General features: G+C 38.4%; 1 protein-coding gene and 1 long non-coding RNA gene across 5 annotated transcripts in view; both read left to right on the plus strand.

Moving 5' to 3' along the window:
- Positions 1-23212, plus strand: part of LOC117529754 (transcription factor 4-like) — a 236245-nt gene that overhangs the window by 24885 nt on the left and 188148 nt on the right. The window lies entirely within an intron of this gene.
- LOC117529759 lies at positions 67-22966 on the plus strand. The gene is made up of 3 exons (XR_004566094.1): positions 67-146; positions 6095-6101; positions 22956-22966. It is a non-coding gene; the product is annotated as an uncharacterized LOC117529759 (long non-coding RNA).

Here is a 23212-nt window from a genome sequence, read left to right on the forward strand (position 1 = left end):
GCGCATTGGGGGCCTTTCTTGGCAGTGGCACTCGTGAGGCCGTTATGCCTGTGGAAATCGTAGACCAACGTAAAACGTCTAATCTACACGTTTAGCCGTTGATGTGAAACTGTGATTAGATGGATAATGGTGGGCGACTAACCGTAGTAGTCGACTAAGTAAGTTTAGTGGACTTAAAGATTACACCGCTTTATGAAACCAAGTCCAGGTTAGCTAAACCTGGTGTCTGCTAGCTCTTAGTTGACTGAACAGACCTGTCTGAGCTCGTTATGTGAATAAACTTAGTGACCACTCGTCAAGGTGTTCAGATCAAAGGAACTTAATAATGGAGGCAGAATGACAGGTGAGTGAGCTAGTGGGTTAAGCGACAACCGCTGAGCCTGTTTAAGGTGACACATTCTAATGCTTCACTAATAAGCGAGTTTGTACTCCAGAGCTAAATTGATAAAAATCAAAGTGTTGCCTGTTACTGTTGGGATGTAAACATAGAATTGATTGTTGATCGGCTAAAGAAGGAAAATATTGATTCAAGTACAACTGCAGAGTATGAAACTCAGTGAAAAGAACAAAAAGACAAAAATCTAAAAAGTAAAGTTTGTGGCGGGGCTCCTTTTTTTTGATGGTTGGATTTTCTGATAGCTAATTAGGCATGGAGGGCCAGCCATCGACAGCTGTATTCATCATCATAAAAAGTAATAATTAATGACATTCCAACAAAGAAGAATATGCAAATGAGCTCCCCTCATTAGCATTTTCATATTCAGCTCCCATAATGCTTTTGCTGACAAGGTTGTAATTAATGAAAATTCATGTCTCTTAGCTGAGGTCTAGATTGGATCGCATTCATTCGCAATCCCCCAAACGAGGGGGAGAGAGAGGAAAAAAACATGACGAGGATCACTGCCAAGTTTTTTGGGTGAAGAGGGAGGGAGGGAGGGAGGGACGAGAGACACCAGGAGACAGAGAGAGAGAGAGGGAGGAGAGAAGGATGGAGATGGAGAGGACGGCAGATGGCGAGAGAGTTGAAAGAAGATGAGCTGAGGATGGAAAGAAAAGAGGGAGGAATAAATACGGAAGAGAACTGAATCATGAATGAACGATGGATGAGAAGGAAAAATGGACAGAAAGACGGAGAGAAAAACTGAGAGATTAAAAAATAAAACAGTGAAATACAAATTAATTTGTTGGCAGGAGGAGGTGGGGCAAAAAAAGAGAATGTTCTGTCCATTTTTGTGACTTCATGACCTCGTAACAGTGCCACCACCAGGTCATACTTATATAACATTTTGGAGGCTGACTGAAAAGAATCAGTGCAGATTTCAAATAGATTCTACCTCAAAAGGACAATATTATATCTGACTGACACAGCACTTTAACGTGTACAGTGACACACGTGTGTTTCAGTATAATGTTCCTTTATAAAAATAGTTTTTCAGTATGTTTATTATGTACCATTAGTATATCAAATCTAATATTATTCAAATATATATTATTATCATCATTTTATTCTTTGTTAGCTTTTATTTCTTTTTTATTATTCTTATTACACAAATGTAGCTGGAAAGACAATTTCATTTTATTAGAGTATGTATGTAATTTTTTAGAATTGGAGGATTATTTCACACACAAGCAACTTGATGTTTTTTTTTAAGATGAAAAATATGGCATGTTGGTGCAGGTGATTTAAAATTCTAGTGAGGAGAAACCACTGGAGTTTGGACACTTTAAAATGTATATTTAAAAATGGTAACTGTTAAAAACTTTTAAATGTTTCTTCCAACAATTGAGTTTACTTTATTTCCCTTCTCTTATTTGCATATTATATTATGAATAGCAGTTGGCTCATACCATTAACGCTGTAAATTTTAGTTTTTCCCAAAATTCGAGCATTATCAAATCGGTTTATTTTTGAAACGTGTTTCAAAATTGCAGCTCATTTAAAAATAAAATAAAATATATATATATATATATATATATATATATATATATATATATATATTTATCTGGGGGAAATTTCATAATGAATATTTTATTTTCCTTTAACACCATCTACAGGAGGAAATGTGTGTGTGCATGCATGCAGTTCTGAAATTATCGGAAATTACCTTTGACTTTGCTTGATGCGCTAGATTTCGAAGTGTTTATTTCTCACAAACATTTACAAAATATGGTCGATACAAAAGAAATTCATGGCCGTGTGTTCATTTGAAATTTTTTCCTTCAGGTGAAAAAATATGACATATTGCCATTGTCACATTTTGAATCGCTTATTTAAAGGCTAATAAATACAATTATAGTGTTGCCAAAGAAAATTATTTTTATGACTTAAATCTTATGACTTAAACACAGACTATATCTTACTTCATTTAAAAAAAAATAGAGTTTTAGCATTTAAACACAACTTTTTTCAGTTTATAGATTATAGATATGTTGTGCACAGTTGTCACTAGGGATGTGAATGTTTCAGTATCTCATGATTCGATTCCATTCCGATTCATGGGGTCACGATTAGTTCAAAATCATGTTGATTCAAAAACATTTTTTTTTTGATTGCAAATCAATTCAGCACATACAGCTGCTACGTTCGGGATCTTGTCAAGTGCTGCAGTGCGCTAAGAAAGGTGCTCAGTTGTCTGCATCATGGCTCTGAAGCCTTTGTTGTGACGCTATAGGGGTGCAGGCCTTTAGAAGTGAAACAGACGATGATGTAGTTTTTTTTCACGTTAAGTATTGGCTGGGAGTTTGTTAAAGTGCTGCTGTATTCACTGGACAGCTGCTCATGTTAGCTGTTGTGGCTGCTCCACTTCCTTCAGCTGATGGCGTGCTAAATGCACTCCAGCATTCCTTCCAAAATGCTTGACCATCTTGCACAGCTTGCATGTAGACTTGGTCTTATCAAGCTGCTTTTTTTTGTTTGTTTTTGTTTTTACAACTGGACTGTTAATTTTTTTTGCGGGGGGGGGGGGGGGGGTTAACTGGACTGGTAATTTGTTTTTGTTTTTTTTTTGTTTTTACAACTGGACTGTTAATTTTGGGGGGGTTAACTGGACTGGTAATTTGTTTTTTTTGTTGTTGTTGTTTTTACAACTGGACTGTTAATTTTGGGGGGGTTAACTGGACTGGTAATTTGTTTTTTTTTGTTGTTGTTTTTACAACTGGACTGTTAATTTTGGGGGGGTTAACTGGACTGGTAATTTGTTTTTGTTTTTTGTTGTTTTTACAACTGGACTGTTAATTTTGGGGGGGTTAACTGGACTGGTAATTTGTTTTTGTTTTTTGTTGTTTTTACAACTGGACTGTTAATTTTGGGGGGGTTAACTGGACTGGTAATTTGTTTTTGTTTTTTGTTGTTGTTGTTTTTACAACTGGACTGTTAATTTTGGGGGGGTTAACTGGACTGGTAATTTTTTTGTTGTTGTTTTTACAACTGGACTGTTAATTTTGGGGGGTTTAACTGGACTGGTAATTTGTTTTTGTTTTTTTTGTTGTTGTTTTTACAACTGGACTGTTAATTTTGGGGGGGGTTAACTGGACTGGTAATTTGTTTTGGTTTGTAAAATGACTGGGGCCTCATGTACAAAGCGTGCTTACATACAAAAACCTGGTGTACACCTGTCTCCACGGCAACGCTCAGCTGTATCAAAAGTGAAATGACCGTGGAAATGTACGGTGCATCACGCAAAAATCCTGGCTAGCATACGCACATTTGTACAGCTATTGTTCCACTGTGGACATGTAAAGGTGATGCTGGGAACCGTTAATAGTGTAAAAACAAGAAGTCATCAGAGTGATGTGCACATCAGTGACACACTGATGAACAATTAACACACCCACGTGTTTGCAATTATATTGCTGGATATAAGACCACGTGCAAAGTGACGCAAAGTGATAAAATGGCACTAACAGTGGCTGCGTTAGCGTTGTTAAAGTACCTTCCAAATGGTGCAATCCGACATGAGCATGTAGTCAGGGAACGCGACGCAATTACTTGCAAATGATGATAATTGGCTCATAAACCGATTTCGTTTACCAAGGCCACTGTTACTGGAGTTGCACACAGAACTGCAGCCGGTCCAGAGCGAATTACAGCGAGGAGCCATGGGTTGTCTGTGCCCACATAAGTGCTGACCACGCTGGCCATCTTGGCATCATGGGCATTCCAGCGTGAGCTGGCTGATCAGTGGAATGTACAAACCCAACGTCCGTGGATTCATGGCTACGCACACTTTGATATATCTGAATATGTTTGTGCTTATGCCTGATTCAGGGTTTTTGGAGTACGCCAACTTTTAGTACAAAGTCAACGCAAGTCTTTGTACATACACTGCATTTGTACAGCTGGGTGTAGCACCGTTTATCATAGCTTACAGTATAGTTGGTTCTTTTATGTTTGATAACCCACATTAATTCATACTTTTGTCCACATTTATTTTTATATGTATTTGTTAATACCGTTATTGTAGGTTTAACTACGCTATTATACTTTGTACACCTATTACCGTTTTTGTTTATCTTGTTAGCTTGGTAGGTACGGTTGGCTTATTAACGGCTAATTTAGCTCTTCTTACTATAACTAGTTTATTTTTATTTACAACTTTATTTTACATGATGTAGATTTTTAATGATTCATCAGTTTGTGTTCTTTTAAAGATGTCAACATGTAGTACCTAAGTTCTTAGGTTTCCATTTGATAGCATATAGATTGTTTTTTTTTTATTATGCTATTTATTATTTATTATTTTATTTTGATTTATTATGCTTTTTTATTTTCCTATAGTATGCTAGCAGAGTTACTTTAGATAGATACCAATACACATTACCTCATAGCTTATCTTTCTATAATAAAATACCAGATTTATAGCTTAGCCTACTAACTATAATTTAATTTTACTACTAGTCTACATACTAAAATACCTATGCTACAATCTTCTCCTGTATTAATATTTAGGTTTTATAACCTACTCCTGTATATTATATAGTACCATATTTATTGTATATGTTGTATATTAGTTATATATATGATGTCTTATGTCTTATTATTTATTATTATATATATCCTTTTTTCGTGAGCCGCTTGGATGGGTAGGGAGAGTTCCCATGGGATAAAAAAGCTTTTCAACCTACCATCCCTAGTTCTCAAGACCAGGCACCTAAGTGGCTCTCCTCTACTCTTTTCTACTCTTCTATTTTACTCTTCCTTTTTAGATATTTAGATATACCTTAGTATACTAGCATAGTTCCACCTTAGAATTGGAATATAATATATAAGATATACCTTACTGAATTTTCATGAGGCCCCTGGTCTTTTTTTTTTTTTTTTTTACTAACTGGATTCAATTTTTGGGGGGTTTGCAAATGGACTGGTAATGTTTTGGTTTGTAACAGTACTGGTATTTTTTTTTGGGGGGGGGGGGGGTAATTGCACTGGTAATTTGGTTATATTACACTAATAATAATTTGTGGGGGGGGGGGGGTATAACTTCATCTGTTGCCCTCCCCCCATTTTTCTGGGTCGTCTCTTCAGGTGTTGTTTCCTGGAGTCAAACGTCTCATCGCGCTGAATGATTTGAATGTGTGATTGTGCTGCCGTTGTACACCTGTGCGGAGCGATGACACTGACAGATTGTTGGACAGATCTGTGTGGTTTGGGTTTTTCTTTTTTTTTTTTTTTTCTTGGGCACCTGAACACAGTTAATAATCAGACTCTGCTCTTCACTCTGCAGCAGCTTGTAATCAGCATCTCTAATCACAATATTCAACATGAAACATCCTGTCACATGACATCCTGCAGCTTTGGCGGCCGGACACTCTGAGGTTAACCGTCGTCAAAATTATATTTTTACGTTCAGATGTTGAAAACACTAAAACGAGATGTTCTACTTTGGAAGTTTGAACAAGAAAAAAATGGGACTTTTAGCATCAATAAAATCCTCCTTTATGGTTGTTCTGGTTTCACCTGCGCCGATGTTTAAGAGAAGTTTGTCTGAGCTGGAAATCAGCATTACTCAGATTTTATGCATTTATTAAAACGGAGCACGTAGCTGAGTGCAGAAGGTGATTGATTACCAATATGTAGACCTGGGTTTGGTTCCAGGTCAACTGTACTTGTCACACTTCATCTGCATTGTCTCAGTCCACCCTGCTGGAAATGGGCATGAGCCACTAGAGGGAGTTGTAGCCTCTAATGCATGTCACATTACAGTATTCAGTGATAAGCACTGGCACCAACGGGCCTCAGGACCTGGACTGGACTTAAGTCTTCTCCTTATTACATTAAAACCAGTGTGATTAAATCTGTCATATCACTCTTCATAGAATGGACACACCTGTGCTCACTATGTCATTCTAACATTTTGGACAGTAAATTTCAGATTAAATTTAGATTCATTTCAGTGCTTATTTTTGGTTGTTGTTCATGTTCAGGACCAGTCGTAAGCTGTCGTTATTCTTGCGACGTCTGTTGTGATGGACATTAGCTCTGAGCACAAGAGCAGTTAGTGGATTAGCTATGTAGCTATGCCGCACACTTTTATTTTATAAAATCCTGCTTCTCTGAAGTATAAACTGCTTCAAAAACAGATCCATTTAGTTTAACGTCAGTTGTAAGAAAAGACTATTACAAATTCTTAAAGGGCATATCTCACTTCTGTCAACACTATCTTTTAAAAAAAATTATATACTAGATTATAAATCATTTCTTCAAAGTCTTTAACTTATGTGGGCCCTGATGTAGCTGATAAAAGTAAAATATGCAGGAGTGCATCAGAAAAATACAAGACAGATTCATAGCCATAATCCATAACCATTACGTAACATTTGGAACAGATTTTTAGCTGCGTAAAGGTAACTCGCCTACGTCCAATTACAGTTTCATTCTTGGACTTGTATGCCAGTATGTCAATGTTGGTTGCTTTTTGTATTCAGAAAAAACAAAACTAAAATGAGCACAAAGTATCAGTACATACGTACCCTGAGAAATGTATCCTGCAGAATTCTCCTCCTGTGTTCGCCCACCACAGCCATGTAGAATCACTCCTGCTCTGGTTCACACAAATTCATGTATAAAGTCGTTGTCTCCTTTCAAATTGTACAAACACGTGATGGTCAGTAAAGATCCGATCTCCAATCGTCAGGGATGCCGGTAATGCGTTACTCTTATTTGACCACTTTTTTCAGTAACGAGTAATCTAGCGCGTTAATATTTCCAAATTAGTAATCAGATTAAAGTTACTTCTCCAAGTCACTGTGCGTTAATATTATTTTCGTATTTTTATATAGTATAAATCAGGAATGTCTAATACATAATACATCAACATTACAATTGACCAGTCGATCGCAGAGATAGTGTGGCTAGTCTACCCATTAAATATGGCTATCGGGTATTGAGAAGACTTTGCGTCCATCTATCCATCTGTCTATCCATCTGTCTGTGCTCAACATCTGTCCAGTCCTATTACTGCCAGAGTCTTCACATTAACAGGACACAGACCTTGGACAAATTCAAAGATGGCTAACCTTGACTTATTTTAAGAGGTTAAAAAGTCACATTCTCATTCTGTTCTGTGTTTCTTTTTTTTTTTTTTTTTTTTTTTTGAGGGGCGAGGTGACACCCAATCACAGTAGAGAAATACTGTGACATCAGTGGCTGGTCTAACCAACTGCAAACTGTTTCATTTGTGTACAAATATAACCTCTTTGTCATACATTATGTAAAAGCTAGTGAGAAATAAACACTTCTAAAACTGAAAACGCTTTTTAGAACCTAACAACACTTCTGAAGTGATTTACAAGACATTTTGCGGACATTAACGTGGTGACATCACAGGCTGGTCTAGCTAGCTGCAAACTCTATTTCGTTTGTGTGTAAATATAACCTCTTTGTCATATATTGTGTAAAAGCTAGCAAGAAAGAAACACATCTAAAACTGAAAATTCTCATTTTTGCAATGCGATAACACTTTTGGAGTGATTTACAAGACATTTCGCGGATGTAAGTGTGCATACTAACTTCCGCAAACTCAAGGCTAACTTCCGCTATTGACAAAAGCTCATGTATGTGCACACGCATGGTCTCCTGCAGACGCCATTAAAAAGAAAATATTGTTTATGATTGATTGGTTGATAGAGGGGCACTATTGAACATGTACAAATTGTACATAAGACAATAGGATCTTAATAATTAATGTAAATAACAATAAATGTATAATTAATTATATATATATATATATATAGAGAGAGAGAGAGAGAGAGAGAGAGAGAGAGAGAGAGAGAGAGAGAGAGAGAGAGAGCGAGAGAGAGAGAGAGAGGCAAATAAGTAAGTTGATTTTGCAAATTTTCCCAATTACAAAGAAGGGAGAGGTCTGTAATTTTTATCATAGGTCAACTGTGAGAGACAGAATCTAAACAAAATTCAGAAAATCACATTGTATGATTTTTAAATAAGTAATTTGTTTTAGGTACATATATACCAATTAAACAACTGCATATTATAAAGAAGACAATGCTCATACGCCAAGGGCATTTTATCATTGCATTATCTTTTTTCATAAAATAAGTATTTATGTTCATTGAAGTCAAGAAAGACTTACTTTATTTCATTTTTTACAGTAAGGTATTTTTTTCAGGTAATATTATTTAAGTTCAACTTAAAATATCAGGACATACATTGTTTACTTTGTGTTAGTTTTAAAAATGCAGTTCCAATAAAGTGAGTATTGGCAAAACCGGTTATCATTTTGATGTTGAGGTGGCAGGGAAGGTTGTTGTCAGCAGCTGCTTAAAGTAACTAATAAAGTAACTAGTAATCTAACTTAGTTACTTTTAAAATTGAGTAACTGGTAAAGTAACTAAGTTCTTTTTTCAGCAATTGGATTACTTTTTCAAAGTGACTCTGGCAACTCTGCCAATCGTCCATAGTCGTTGATCCGTTAAGGCAACCCCATTAAGATTGCAACAGCAATCACTTTCTGAAAAAAAAAAGGGAAACGCCGGTGTAACACAAATGTCTGTGAAAACCATAAAAGAGACTAGCATTTTGATGTAGAGATTACATCTTCATCAGAGTCCTGACTCTGGACTCAGGACTCTAATGTATTCTCTACATCAGGGGTGGGCAACTTGTTCCACAAAGGGCTAAGAGGGTGCAGGTTTTATTTTTTTAGTTTGGGAGATCTTGCGACTTATACTCAGGTGCGACTTATATTCCGAAAGGTCACACATTCATCACTACGAATGATAATAATTATAATGACTATTTATATAAGAATTTACCAGGAATCAAAGCACTAAACAAAATAAAAAAGTACACAATGTTTATTTCCCACAACAGTGTGACTTATACTCTGGAGCGACTTATATGAGTTTTTTCCTTCAAGAGGCATTTTTTTAACAGTTGCATCTTGTACTCTGGAAAATACTGTATATTCTGCATGATATGATAAAAAATTAAAAATCAGGTTGTAAGTTACCAGCTTCTGGTGACAGATGGGCTGAAATTGTAGATTGTGTGTGTGTGTGTTGATTTTTTTTTTTTTTCATATATGATTGTGATCTCAGAAAAACAAACACAATGTGGAGCCATGATTATTCATCATCAAATTTGAGGAACATACAAATGATGGGAAAAATGGAAGTCTTTATCGGTGTGGGAATGACTCTGGTATTAATGCATAATAATTATGGTAATAACTGTGGTAATAATTATGCTAACAGTGGTAATAATTATGCTAGTAGCCATTAATAACTGTGGTAACAATTATCATATTAACTGTTAATAACTGTGGTATAATTATGGTAACTGTTAAGTGTGGTAATAACCGTGTTATTCACTGTGGTAATAATTCTGGTAATAACTGGGCTAATATACAATATAACAGTGTACTTCAGTAGAACTTTAACTTCAGTGCTAGTTTACTCCTCTGTTGTCTGCCTTATTATTGTTAGCGCAGGAGTGCTTTCTCTGTGTGTGTGTGTGTGTGTGTGTGTGTGTGTGTGTGTGTGTGTGTGTGTGTGTGTGCGCGTGCGCGGGGGGGGGGGGGTATCACTGGAGCTTTGAACACATGCATCTGATGGAAGAACTGCTTTAGAAATGCACTATATTTGACATTAAAGTCGTCCCAAACCAAAACACTTTTGGAGACTATTTGTTATCAATCTAATGAATCTTTATGTTGAGGTTTGTATGATTAGAAATGATAGTGACCTAACGTGTTCAGGCTTCATCTGTGTCGAGATGTTTGGTATAAAATAAAAATAATTCTTAAAAAACCAGCAGCAAGTCGAAGCTGAACAAAGCAAACAAGCGAGTCGACTGGAATACTGATGTTCTGTTTGTGTGTGTGTGTGTGTGTGTGTCATTGGCACGATTTTGCCATCGCCCCCTGGGCTTTGCCAACGTGGCACAGAATCTGTCTTTGTTATAAAACTGTGTGTGTGTGTGTGTGTGTGTGTGTGTGTGTGTGTGTGTGTGTGTGTGTGTGTGTGTGTGTGTGTGTGTGTGTGTGAGAGAGAGAGAGAGAGAGAGAGAGAGAGAGAGAGAGATGGAGTCTTTCCCTGAAACACACACACGAACACCAACAGAGGTGAATAAAAAGTGAAAATATTGTTGCTAAATGCATTTTTGTAAACAACAATAAAATAATTGAAAAGGCCTTTTTAAAATGTTCCTTTTAATTTACTGCTATTACTATTACTGCTGCTACTACTACTAATGATCATAATAATAAATTATTAATAGTATATGGGTTATTTTAGGTTGTGTTTTTGCAAATTAATTTTTAAAACATTTTATACATAACAGGTATCTAGATTTGAGTAGTAATTATGGCTATATTAGTTTTTTTTATTTATTTATGTAATTTAACATTGTTTCTAATATTTAATTCATCCATTTAACTTCTTTACCCTCATTTGACCTGTTAATTTAATAACAAATTGATTGAAATTAGTTTTATTGGTTGGTAATTTTTATTGATTTTATTTCGGTTTATTTTATTTATTTATTTATTTATTTTTATTTGGGCTTATTTATTTATTTTTTAGTTTTTTTTTAAAGAAATTTAATATAAGTTGAAAAATTAATTGAATTAAAATGTGTTATTTTGGCTGATTTATTGTATATTTTAATGTAATTTGGCGGGGTGTTTTCTAGCAGTAATTTTGTCCATTTAAACCTTTTTTTGTTGTTGTTGTTTCTTTGTTTTTTGTTTGTTTGTACTTTGTGTCACATCTTTGTGTTTGTTGCGATGCTGAAGTTTTACTTTGCAAAAATAAATAAAATAAAATGTGGGTAGAGTCAGATGTGTTTCTTCCTCTTCTGTATTTTGACTGCATTTCTTTGTTCTCTTTCCTTCTCTCCCTCCATCTCTTCCTCACATCTTCTTTGCATTTCCTGTAAATTCTATCTTTTATTTCCTCTCTTCATTTTTCTTCCACTTTATTCTTTTCACTGCATCCTTTTCACCTGTCCAGCACTCCTTCATTCATCCCATTCAAATGAAGGCTTCTGTGAAAATGCAAACTCATGTTCCTGTTGTTTTAAATTCCGCTACACTTCCACACTTGATCTGATGCACTCTTCAGATTATCTGAAAGAGTTAAAAACTCATGTTTTGATTGGCAGGTGCTTGTCTGTAGGCCGGGCATGTTTTTTTTTTTTTTTTTTTTAGATCCTCTGGAACCTTATTAACACAAGGGTTTGCACAAGTAGATGCACATAATACAGCAGCAATAAGAAATGGATCACAGTGATGCTGATGAAAGTGTTGACTGTGTATTCTGGATTGTGTTTTTACATTTTGCAGAGTAAATTGGGCATATTTCAACATTTTGAACATGTTCTATGTGCACTGATGTTGATTAAACCTGGCAGTCATTTGAAATGTGGTTCAGATCAGGATTCGGATTTGTTACATTTTGATCTTAATGAATTAGTGCTATTGTTAAAGAAATTAGAACAAAAAACATGGAACGCTGTTAATTCAGTGATCGCTCAGGTGTATATGCTCTGTGAGTTCACCTCTAGTTTATTGTCTGGATCATTAAAGAAAGAAAAAAATAATTTGTGTTTATTACATAAATGTCTGATTTTTTTTGTGGGGGTGCGGTGGGGGTGGTGGTGATGTATGTTAATTACATTTGTGTGTGTAACTGTGTTTGTGTGTGTGGCGGTGCCCTCTTTGTGGCTCCGTCTAAACTCAACACGTCTGTTTTGTCTGAACAGATGTTTCCTGTGGCACGATTTTAGGTAACAGCCTCGCCAATACGCTGTCTTCTTACACACACACAGTTGTGTGCACACTTGTCTTTTGTGTGTTTTTTTTTAATTAAAATTTCACTCATTTGAGGTTGTGCTGCAGTTTCTTTTCTTACACTGTGTGATCAACATTTTTGAGATTGATGGAGGACAAAACTCATTCATTCCGGTGGAGCTGAATAACAGAATATACCACTCCAAATCACACACTATTTATAGTCTCTGTATGCTCTATAATATATTTTGTGCACGTTACGGTAATGTTGCACATTAGATCTCTATGATGTGTGCAATAGATTGATGTCGTGCAGACAAATTATCATGTTTACTCTGAGGTCATTTGTCCTATGTGCAAAAAAAATCTGTGTTGCACGCACAAGTTACTCTGTATAGTTTTCATTACAACCCCAAATCAGAAAAAGTTTGTCACTGTATGGAAAGTGCAAATAATAATAATAAAACACCACAGTGATTCTTATGATTACTTTGACTTCTATTTCACTGCAGACAATATGAACCCAAGATATTTAATGCATTCATGTTTTGTATGGTCACCTTCATCCATTCCTGCATTCAAGGCCTGCAGCACATTCCTGTCCAGGGTGTAGTTTGCCTCATGCCCTACAACTGCTGTGACCCTTAATTGGGCTAAGCGGGTATAGAAAATAGATGGGATTTGGATGCATCTCCTTCAACACTGCATGATATCATTAAACCATGTAAAGAATATGGAGGAATTTCAGTGTGTCAAGGGCAAGAGTGCAAGCCTAACCTGACCACTTGTGATCTGTGATCCCTCACATGTCACTGCATCAAGAACTGTCATTCATCAATAGCTGATATAACCACATGGGCAAGGGATTACTTTGGGAAACCTTTGTCAAACTCTACAATCCAGAGTTACATTCACCAACTTTACTGTGCAAAAAAAGAAGGCTTATGTTAACCTTGTCCATAAGCGGCCTCAAATTGTCTGGGCTTGGAGACAGCTGGGTTGGACCATCATACAGTGGAAATGCATTTTGTGGTTAGATGAATCAACATTCCAGATCTTCTTTTGAAGAAATGGATGCTGTGTGCTCCTGGAACAAAGATAAAAAAGGACCATCCAGACTGTTATCAGCAACAAGTCCAAAAGCCAGGGTCTGTCATGGTCCGGGGTTGTGTCAGTGCTCTTGACAGAGGTCATTTACACTTCTGTGATGCAGCATTAATGCAGAAAAGTCCACTGAGATTTTAGAGCAACATATGCTGCCTTCAAGATGATATCTTTTCCAGGGACGTCCATGCATTTTTCAACAAGACTGAAAAATCACATTCTGCACACATTACAAAGGCATGACTGCAGAAGAAGAGGGAACGGGTTCTGGACTGGCCTGCCTGCAGTCCTGACCTGTCTCCAGTAGAGAATGTGTGGAAAATTTGGAAACGGAAAATGCAACATTAATGGTCCCGAACTGTTACACATCTTAACACATGTTTGCAGAAAGAATGGGACAAAATAACACCTGAAACGCTTCATCGCTTAGTGTCCTCAATAGCAAAACGTCTTATTAGTGTTGTGAGAAGGAATGGCAAAGTAGTAAATGCTTTAGTGTCCCAACTTTTTTTGGACAGTCTTTCAGACCTGAAATGCAGGAATGGATGAATATTAACAAATTAAATGAAGTTGACAAGGGGAAAAAAACATGTTTTGGGTTCATACAGTCTGCACTGAAACAGAAGTCAAACTAAATGTAAGATTCACTGCAGATTCCCCCCCAGTAACCTCTAGTGGCTAATGAATCTTCTGGTGAGTGTATGTCAGATTAAGTGGATTGTTGTTGGTGGACCATCAGAAAGAAGATGGGATTTAGTTTTTGTTTAGGACCAGATGAAATAATTGAAAATTATCACTGTGAGAAAAGAAAAAAAAAAACATACTTTGAAGTCTCTGACCTCAAAATACACATTTGACCTCCATCATGTCAGGGATCAAACAGCTGTGCCATCCATTGCTGCATCCAACTGTCTTAGGTCCTGGTTCACAACCCCCCAGCCAGACATCCCGTCCATCCCAAGCTGGCAAAAGTAGCTGCCTACATGCAACATTTTTTGGTATGTTTTCAGTTCGCTTTCCATGTTGCTTGTGTAACATGATGACGCAATAAATTTAAGTGATGTATTATTGATTATTTTGTCTGTCAGGATAGTTTCTGTGACATAGCAGCATTTATTAATACCTGTCAGTCAGGGACGGTTTAGCTACATTCTGCCCCCAGTGGACAAATGTGTTACAGGCTCATGTGGACCATTATGTGAAATATGTGGTTTAGTTTTCATGAATGCCAATAAAACTAACCCTTAATAAGAAACATTACCTTAACCCCAAATGAACTGGACGCACGACAATGAGAACATCAATACTTCAGCAGCTCACAGAGTCCTTCTGTGAGGGTAACGTGTCAAACATCACGTCCAGTCAGCTGAACCCGTGCAGATGAAGCAGTCAATGCTTCAGACTTTGTCAACTGGATTTTAATCTCTGGAAACAACACGTGGAGGTTCATCAGCGTTCAGTGGATGGATGATTCCTGGTGCAGGGTTGAGGTGATGGTTTGAGTCACCTTTAACATCTGTATGTGATGTCAGTGATCACCGAGTGGGTTAGGACATTTTTTTATTTCATTTTAAACTTAGAACTCCAAAAATGCAGATTTTTTTTTTAACACTGCTATAATCTGTAGTTTAAAGACAGTTGGGTCTTTAAAATAGTCAGAGATCACCCACCCTGCTCTTAGAGATCAGCTGCCTTGCATGTGTAATTAATTCAGGTGTGTTCAGCCAATCAGAAGCTGTGAAACACCACACTTGGCTAATCAGCAGGTACACACAGGAAGCATGGATAGGTGACCTTCAGGAGGAGGCTCGGTGACCCTGTGCAGGGTTGATGACCTCCAGGAGGAGGGTCAGTGACCCCGTGCAGACACGTTTCTGTGTGACCTGCTAGTTAAAACATTATTGTTATTATTATTATTTTATCCACCCTGAGGTGTGAGGTCTGCTGGTGTCCATCTAGTTTTTGGGACCTCATCAATAATTACCTAACATTCTGCACCATATGAGCTCCGCCTGAAGTAACTGATCAATGTTCCTGGTTGATTGATTGGTTGATTAGCTCATTTTTACACAGAGTGATGATATGTCGACTGTAATTTTTTTGCCCAGTATTGATCCACAATCCCCTGATTGTGTTGCAGATTATTATTTAAACTGAACACAGAGAAATAAAAACACCTTCATTGTGATGCGCTCCAGCACTCGTTTCTTTTCTCCCCCCCGTAGTTTGCTGTAGTCTCTTGCTCACTCTCTCTCTGTGCCATATGGTGTACCATGGTACATTTAGCTTGTCACTGATAATGGATGGCCGTGGAAGCCCAGTTTTGCTTTAAGCGCTGCTCGCTGCTCGTCTGCGTGCGCGGTGGATGATGGCTGCCGATGCTTTCGGCCGTGAGATGAGGGATCATGAAGCAAAATCAAACCCAACATGCAGAAACACACACACACGCCTGTGTGTGTGTTTCACCACCATCAGTGCCACGGTCAGCTCACACGCTGTGTGTTCTCATTCCTCTGATCTGATTGGTCAGTTCATTAGCTGTTTCAGACTTTAATCCAGTTTGACTTCCGCTGAACGTCTGTTTTAGATTTGAAATGGAAACGAGTTAAAATTCTTGTTTGCCACAAATGTATCCATTTTAGTGCTGATTGCTTTCAAAAAAGCAACTGCCAATCACAGCAAAATTGACAGTGTTAATTTAAGACTGTAACACTCAAAGTGCATGATTGTGATTTAAGTTCTTTTGTTTCCATCAAAGAAGTAGTGAAATATCGGCTTAAATATCCTATGTGCCTTCTGACAAACTTGAACCTCAATTTTCTTTTTACTAAAGTTTATGATGAAGCTGTGACTGTAGAAACAACAGACAAAAACCTCTCCAATGTCACTCTCTCTCTCACTCACTCACACACACACACACACACACACACACACATTTAATTTATTCGATATTTAAAATATTAGTTTTAACATTATTTTAAAATGACAAATTAAATTGAGATAGTTGAAAGACTTCTCAAATATAATTTAATATATTACAATATATACCCAATGTAAATATGAAAATGTGATTTTATGAAATCTACGTCTCTTTTATTTTTTTATTTATTGTTTAATGTATATTAATTTTGTTGGGGGTGAAATCTAATAATTCATGTCTCATATAAATAAATGTAATTAATTTTGAAAATATTTTTAATGACAGATAAATTATAGATTCAGTAATAAAATATTAACAACGATTAGAAGACAAAAACACTATACATTCTCTGTTTTGTTTTGTTTTTAATTCTATATAAATTGTTGTAGAAAATTGTTTCATATATATATATATATATATATATATATATATATATATATATTTGTAAATGACTGAGAATTCATGAAACGCTATGCTCAGCTGTCTTCTGTGAATAAAGTGTTTAATACGGAGTGGAAAGTCGGCACAGTTTTCGTCTGAGTGCAGACGTGATGCTGTGACAACTGACCTGCGGCCAGAGGTGGAAAAAAAAATCAGAGACTGAGGTTCAGAGGGCTGCGAACCCAAAGAATCAAATCTACATCGCAGAGGCGACTACAAAGTTTCCTGCATGCCGCGGCCTTGGTGACCTGGCCATTGGTTTGTTTCCATGGCAGCAGACATGGCAGAGACTCTGCTGGCACACAGTGAATGGAACTGAGCTCACAAAGAGCTTAAAAACTGGCCTGCAGGTTCAAATCCCAGGCCACGTAGCAAGGCAGCAGGACTGCTGGTGGTTCAGTTCCCACTGTGGAGCTCATACTAAAATAACAAAAATACAATGATCATTATAAGACAATGGGTCTGAGAGTTTATACGTATTAACTCATAGCATATTTAAAAATCACCACTGGAACTGGATTTTCTAAGTAAATTAGAATGTCAAAAAGGATGTCACTCATAACAAACTAATGAAGAGAGATTTTGGTTTATTTACTGATTATTATAATGACATATTTTCAGATTTACGATATATATATACACAATATACGCGTATATTGCGTGTGTGTAAACGTCACAGATTTGTCGTTGGCGTTGACCATTTCTGTGGATCTCCGCGCTTGCTAAGAGATATTTTCACTTTAACAGTTTTTAAGATTTGGTTTGTGGCACTTTGACAGCAGCCGTCTGTGTTGGCGGTTGTAGGCGCCATGATGTCTGCGTCCGTCCTCCTGCTGTCCATTTCTTTCCGCCGTCCTCACCGCTGGGTGTCACATGGGGCGGGCCCGCTGTGACGGAGCTGCCCTGATCGCCGCCTCTTTAGCAGCGTGTGGGAGCAGATATGTCATTATTCTGCAGCCAGGTGGTCGTGTCAAATCGCACAGCGTACATCAATGACAGGACGCCACTCGCACATCCATGGTGCCGTGCAGGTGTTCAAACGCTGCCACATTACTCTAAATACAGGTATTAAGTCGGGACCGAGGGGGCGGACGTGTTCACACACAAAAAAAGACCGCTTTCTAAATGTGCTTATTCCGGGCAGTTTTCTTTTTTAAAACTTAAATGTGTTTGCAAATGAACTCTGCAATTAACAGATGATTAAAATGTAAGTAAAAAAATAGCAACAGAAAAAAGACGAGGCAACCATGACAGTGACAAGAGGAGCTCAGAGTGTGATCCTGAACCCCCAGGATCCTTTGACCTTTGAACCTTGCAGTCTGACAGCACATGAACCATCATCCATTTCTGAGGGCTCACCTCCTTCCTCCAGCTCCGCCTCCCGTAGAGGAAGGAACTCACTGTCATACACCTGAGAAAAATCAATACCCCAATTAGTCCTGTTAGCTATTAGCTGTGTTAGCTTTTATTTGCCATCAGAGTTGTATAGTACTGATGCTTCTGCTGGGGTGTTGGCCGTGTCTGGTACCAGGGTGCTGGAGGCCGATCTGTTGGTGTTGCAACCACACAGTAAATTTTGCAGAGCAAAAAACTCTGCCTGGACTACATTTGGTCCCACTCCAAATAGAGTTAAATGAACTCTATCACAGTGTTAAATCAACTCTACCATGCTGTGAATGACTATTACTGCAGTTGAAAAACTTGATTTGACAAGACAGTAGAGCTGATTTCACACTATAATAGAGTTTATTTAACTCTATTTGGAGTGGGACCAAATGTAGTCCCTGCAGGGTGAATTTTACTCTGCAAAATTTGCTCTGCAGTCTTTGTTTCAGGAGACATCCATCATCCCATCAAACTGCACAAAAGGACTCGTTGTCCCACTCTGGAAAGGAAAGGACAACCGCCTGGAAAATGACAACTGCTCTCTGTGCCGGGAAAAGATTTTTCCCAACAGGTTTCAGTCCCAGTAACTTGCTGCTCAGCACCGGGACAGTCTGGTTTCATGCCCAAGAAGTCATCCATCAACCACTTCTTATCTGTGCGAGTACTCTGTGCAAGTGTGATTATCAGCAGTGCATCTTTTCTGGCTCCTACTCTTTTTAATGCTTGCATGGACTGAGTGTTGGACTGAGTGTTGGACTGAGTGTTGGACTGGGTGTTGGACTGGGTGTTGGATTGGGTGTTGGATTGGGTGTTGGTCTTGGTGTTGGACTGGGTGTTGGATTGGGTGTTGGTTTTGGTGCTGGGTCAGGTTGTGGGAACCAGGGGTTTAGGTGCTTTTCTTGGCCAGGAAATGTTTACTAACCTTGATTTCATGGACGATGCTGTGATCTTTTTGGAATCACTGGATGTTCTGATTGCAGCACTTGAGAAGCTGAGTGAAGAACCAGAGTGTCTGGGTTCGTGGTCGTCCTGGATCCAGACTAAGATCCAGGCTTTCAGTGGCTTCCTGGACTCAACTGCCAGAAGTGCGTTTGCATGTGGTGAAATTGTTGAACTTGTAGAGACAGTCACTCAGCAGTGACGTTCATGTCTCTGTGTCCTCGGACTTTGTGATTGAGAGATGCCTGGGAAGATCTTATGGTGGCATGAGGTCAAAGGCCAAAGGCGTTTGCTGATTCCAATATCTTTCCAGGGGAATGAAGGTCCAAGTCTTTAGGGTCCTGGTGTTTCCTGTCTTACTGTTTGGTTGTCAGATTTGGACTCTAATCAGTGACCTAAGGTGATGACTGGATGTCTTTTGTACCAGGTATCTGTGGAGGATCCTTGGGTCCTGCTGGAATGACTGTGTCAAATGGAGGGTTACTTAGACGCCTATTCCACAGGGCACCGTTCTATTACAATCCCCCACAATCCAGAAAAAGTACAAACATGGGATGAAATGGCTTACTGTGTGTGCATGCCTCCAGTCAGGCTGGAGGCATTTTTGAACAGCTTGAAAATTTCACCCCGATTTCAAAACCGGTGCCAATGATGGCCGTACCTTCTGCGTATGCCAAGTTTGTTCAAGATTGACAAAAGATGGATCAAGAAGTTACTGTGATGCTTCAAACAGCAACCTGATTTTCTGTTCAGCATGAAACGGGGAGGAACAGCGCTCAGTGGAATAGGGGTGTTCATGAGGCTCAGATGAGGAGGATCACTGACACTGTGAGGGAACATCAGCTACCACATTTAACCCGTTTTGCACCACTGGCAACAATTGTTGATGAAGTGTATTACTGTCATTTTCTACAGACAATAAAAAATCTCAAAGGTACTAATGCAACTTTTTCCACTTATAAAAAAAAAATCTGGGCCTAAAACGGGTTAATCCATGTGGTGTTTCTCTGGACATGACCCAGCACTCAGGTGTCTCAGTGTTGAGGACCCCAGAGACTGGAGAAGGTCAAGGACACGCCCACTGCTCATCTCATTGCAGGCGTTAGATGGTTACATTGGAGAGGTGGGGATGCGCCGGTTGTCTGCCCGGGTAGTTGCTTTCCAGGAGACAGTGCGGCTCTGTGGTGTGGAGTGCGTCCTCACAGACTGGTGAACGGTCCCCCCTAAAAATCTGTCCGCCCTGCCTTCACTGCACATGCGTCATTTCTGAGCATCAGCAGTGATTCACCGATTATCACCTCGTTTCTGTTTAAAACTGCAGTCCAGTCATCATCTAGCTCAGTGACAGATACAGTATCTGACGTTTTTGTACAATTTTATAATAAAAGACGGGGACCATTCGGAGAGCCACATGTCATTTCGGAGCGTCAGTAGTGATTCACCAATTATCGCCTCGTGTCTGCTTAAAACTGACTTTAGAATGATTTAAGGTGTTGTTAGATAATATCTGTGCTAATTCTTTATTTTATGTTAGCTATCAAGTATTTGTGTTATTTGTTTGGAAGTTCTGAGAAATATAAGTTAAGTTTTACTTCATCATATGTCCAAGTTTCAGACACAGGGAGATCTCCCTCTGTTGGTGAGAGCCAGTAACAATTAGAAATGTGAGACTAAACCACACCCATTACTAACACCCACATTGTATAAAAGTTTTGTACAAGTTACATTGTGTACCTTCACAAGATGGACACTGTCTGTGAGGGACACAGGCCTGGTTTCTAACGTGACCTTTAATAAACTCAAAATGAGAAATATAGTTGTTTGGTTTTTGGTAAGGGGCAGAATCTTGCATAAAAGAGCCGGGGGGAAATAACAGTGTTAATTTGTCATCTGATTGTTAACAATCACATTATTTATTCCCTTTGATCGCTTTGGGTGTGGAGAGTCAGACTCAGAGTCAGTCTCAGACACATGCGCAGTGAAGGCACAGTGAAAGCAGGGCAGGCTAATTTTTAGAGGGGGCCGTTTGGTCGGCGACACGGCTTTTACTCATCTTAGCTTTTAGCCATGATAACATTTGTTCAAGCTAGAAATGAGCTGTTTTACCTTTTTTTGTGTTTGATTACAGTTTGTTTTAGCTATGTATGCTGTATAGCTGTATATGCGTTTTTCTTTTGTTTGTTTGTTTTAGCTCAGTTTTGTTTGTTTTTGTATTATGTATCTTGCAAATTTGTCATTACATTTATTTTGTGGCTTGGTAAGAACTTTGATTTGTATCTATACAGTTTCAATATTATAGGTAAAATTAGATCAACATGAGCTGGTTAATCATGTAAACCAGATGTGTTTGTTATTTTATGTTTTCAAAAATTATTTATTTTTGTATTTATTTGTCACAGGAAATTTTTCATCGACTTTGTAAGATAAATTGTGTTTGTGTGTGCGATGTGAAGCTGCCTCTTCACACAGTGAACATTGAGTCTTTATTTAGTCGCACAGATCTCAGCACTCGCTGCGCCGCACTCTAATACTTCCATATTGTGCTTCTAATTCAGAATTTCACACCTTTTTTCCTCTTTCGTACCTCGTCCTTTGTCTTCGCCTTTCAGTCTCAATCCTGAAGACAAGAGAAAATGTGTTAAATCCATCTCTAAGAACCTTTTAAATTCAACATTAGCAGACATCATCTGTCTATAAAACAATAAACAAACAGTTTACAGCGGCGCCACCTTTGTTTACAGCACCGCTCATTATTGTTCCAGCAATAATGGACTCCGAGCACAGAATTAGGCTTTTATTTTTAGGTAATCCTGAATGTTTTTGCTGTGCTTTTATTGTCTTGGGATCATAATTGGAGGAAGCTGTTTTTTTTATTATTATTTATTTGAGAGTTTAGCAAGAAAAAGAAAACGCATTGAAATAAGTTCAGATTCCTTTGTGTTCGAGGTTTTTGTGGAAATCTCACCCAAAATCCTCCAGACAAAGGCAGCAGATAACAAGAGGAATATATGCACATAAACCCTGGAACAAAGTAAAAATCCAGGAATTTCTTGTTGGGTGACACTTGGGAAAGGATGGCAGGGGTTACATCTGCAGAAAAAGGGGGGGAAGAAGAAGAAACCCGCCATCAGCATAGCGGTTTTACCTAAACCTCCCACTGCGTTTCAGGTGCCACGTTTCCTCTTCCTCCCCCTCAGATCACAGCAAAATAAAGACGGATTGATAAATTCATGGGTGGATGTGAACATTGCCAAATCGAGTCAGACCCCGACCAAAGTAAATGCCGCGCCACGGAGCGAGAAAAGAGAAGAAGAGGGAGGGAGCGAGGGGAAAAGATTTGGGGCTCTAATGCCAGCCTTATGCGTCTTTTAGTCGTTTCCGCCATCGGGGCTTTGGCAGCGGCATGATGCTGTCAGCCAGCCAACAAAAATCTGCAGTGCCTGCCGCATTTCAGCAGCCCCGTTTTGTCTGAGACTGACACACCAAACGCGAAACACACGCCGCGTTTTTCTGTGCAACGCTAAAGCTACGAGAAACTAAATCTACAAATGCAAGAAAAATCACAGCCAGGAGTTTGTGGATGAAAGAAATAGTTTTTTTGTGTGTGTGTGTTTTGTTTGCAATTACACAAACATACCACTGGACAGCGTGCATGCTTCAAATGTTATTTTGGGGGGGGCATTGTTTAGTCCTGTTCGTGCCTTCGTTGTTGTTTGTGTTGTTGTTGATTGCACAGTGGAGGAGGGGTGGCAAATGTTGGAATGGGGGGCTGGATAATGAAATCGGCTTGGTAACAAGAAGCGGGGGGCATTGGGGTTGGGGGGGGGGGTCTCTGGGTCTTGTTCACATGAACGGAGAACAAGTGTCATGGCTGCTGCTGAATCTTTCTGCAGCTTCACGGCCAAACCGTCTGTCAGAAATTATTTTATCATTTTTCCATCTCATATTTCACGTTTCAGGGCCTCCATGAGAATGAGCATCTGTTCACAAATCCTGCGTCTCGCAAACATTTCAGAAAATTACATTTTTATATCATTTCATCAATCCAGATTTTTTTTTTTTTTTTTTTTGTGACTAAAAGGTGTCATGAGCAAACTTAAAACAAGCTTTCATTATGGAAATTTTGACATTTTGTGTTTTTGTTTGTTTGTTGAGCAGCAACATTTCTATGTGT

This window comes from Thalassophryne amazonica, chromosome 17, assembly GCF_902500255.1.
Source record: "Thalassophryne amazonica chromosome 17, fThaAma1.1, whole genome shotgun sequence".
Lineage (NCBI taxonomy): Eukaryota > Metazoa > Chordata > Actinopteri > Batrachoidiformes > Batrachoididae > Thalassophryne > Thalassophryne amazonica.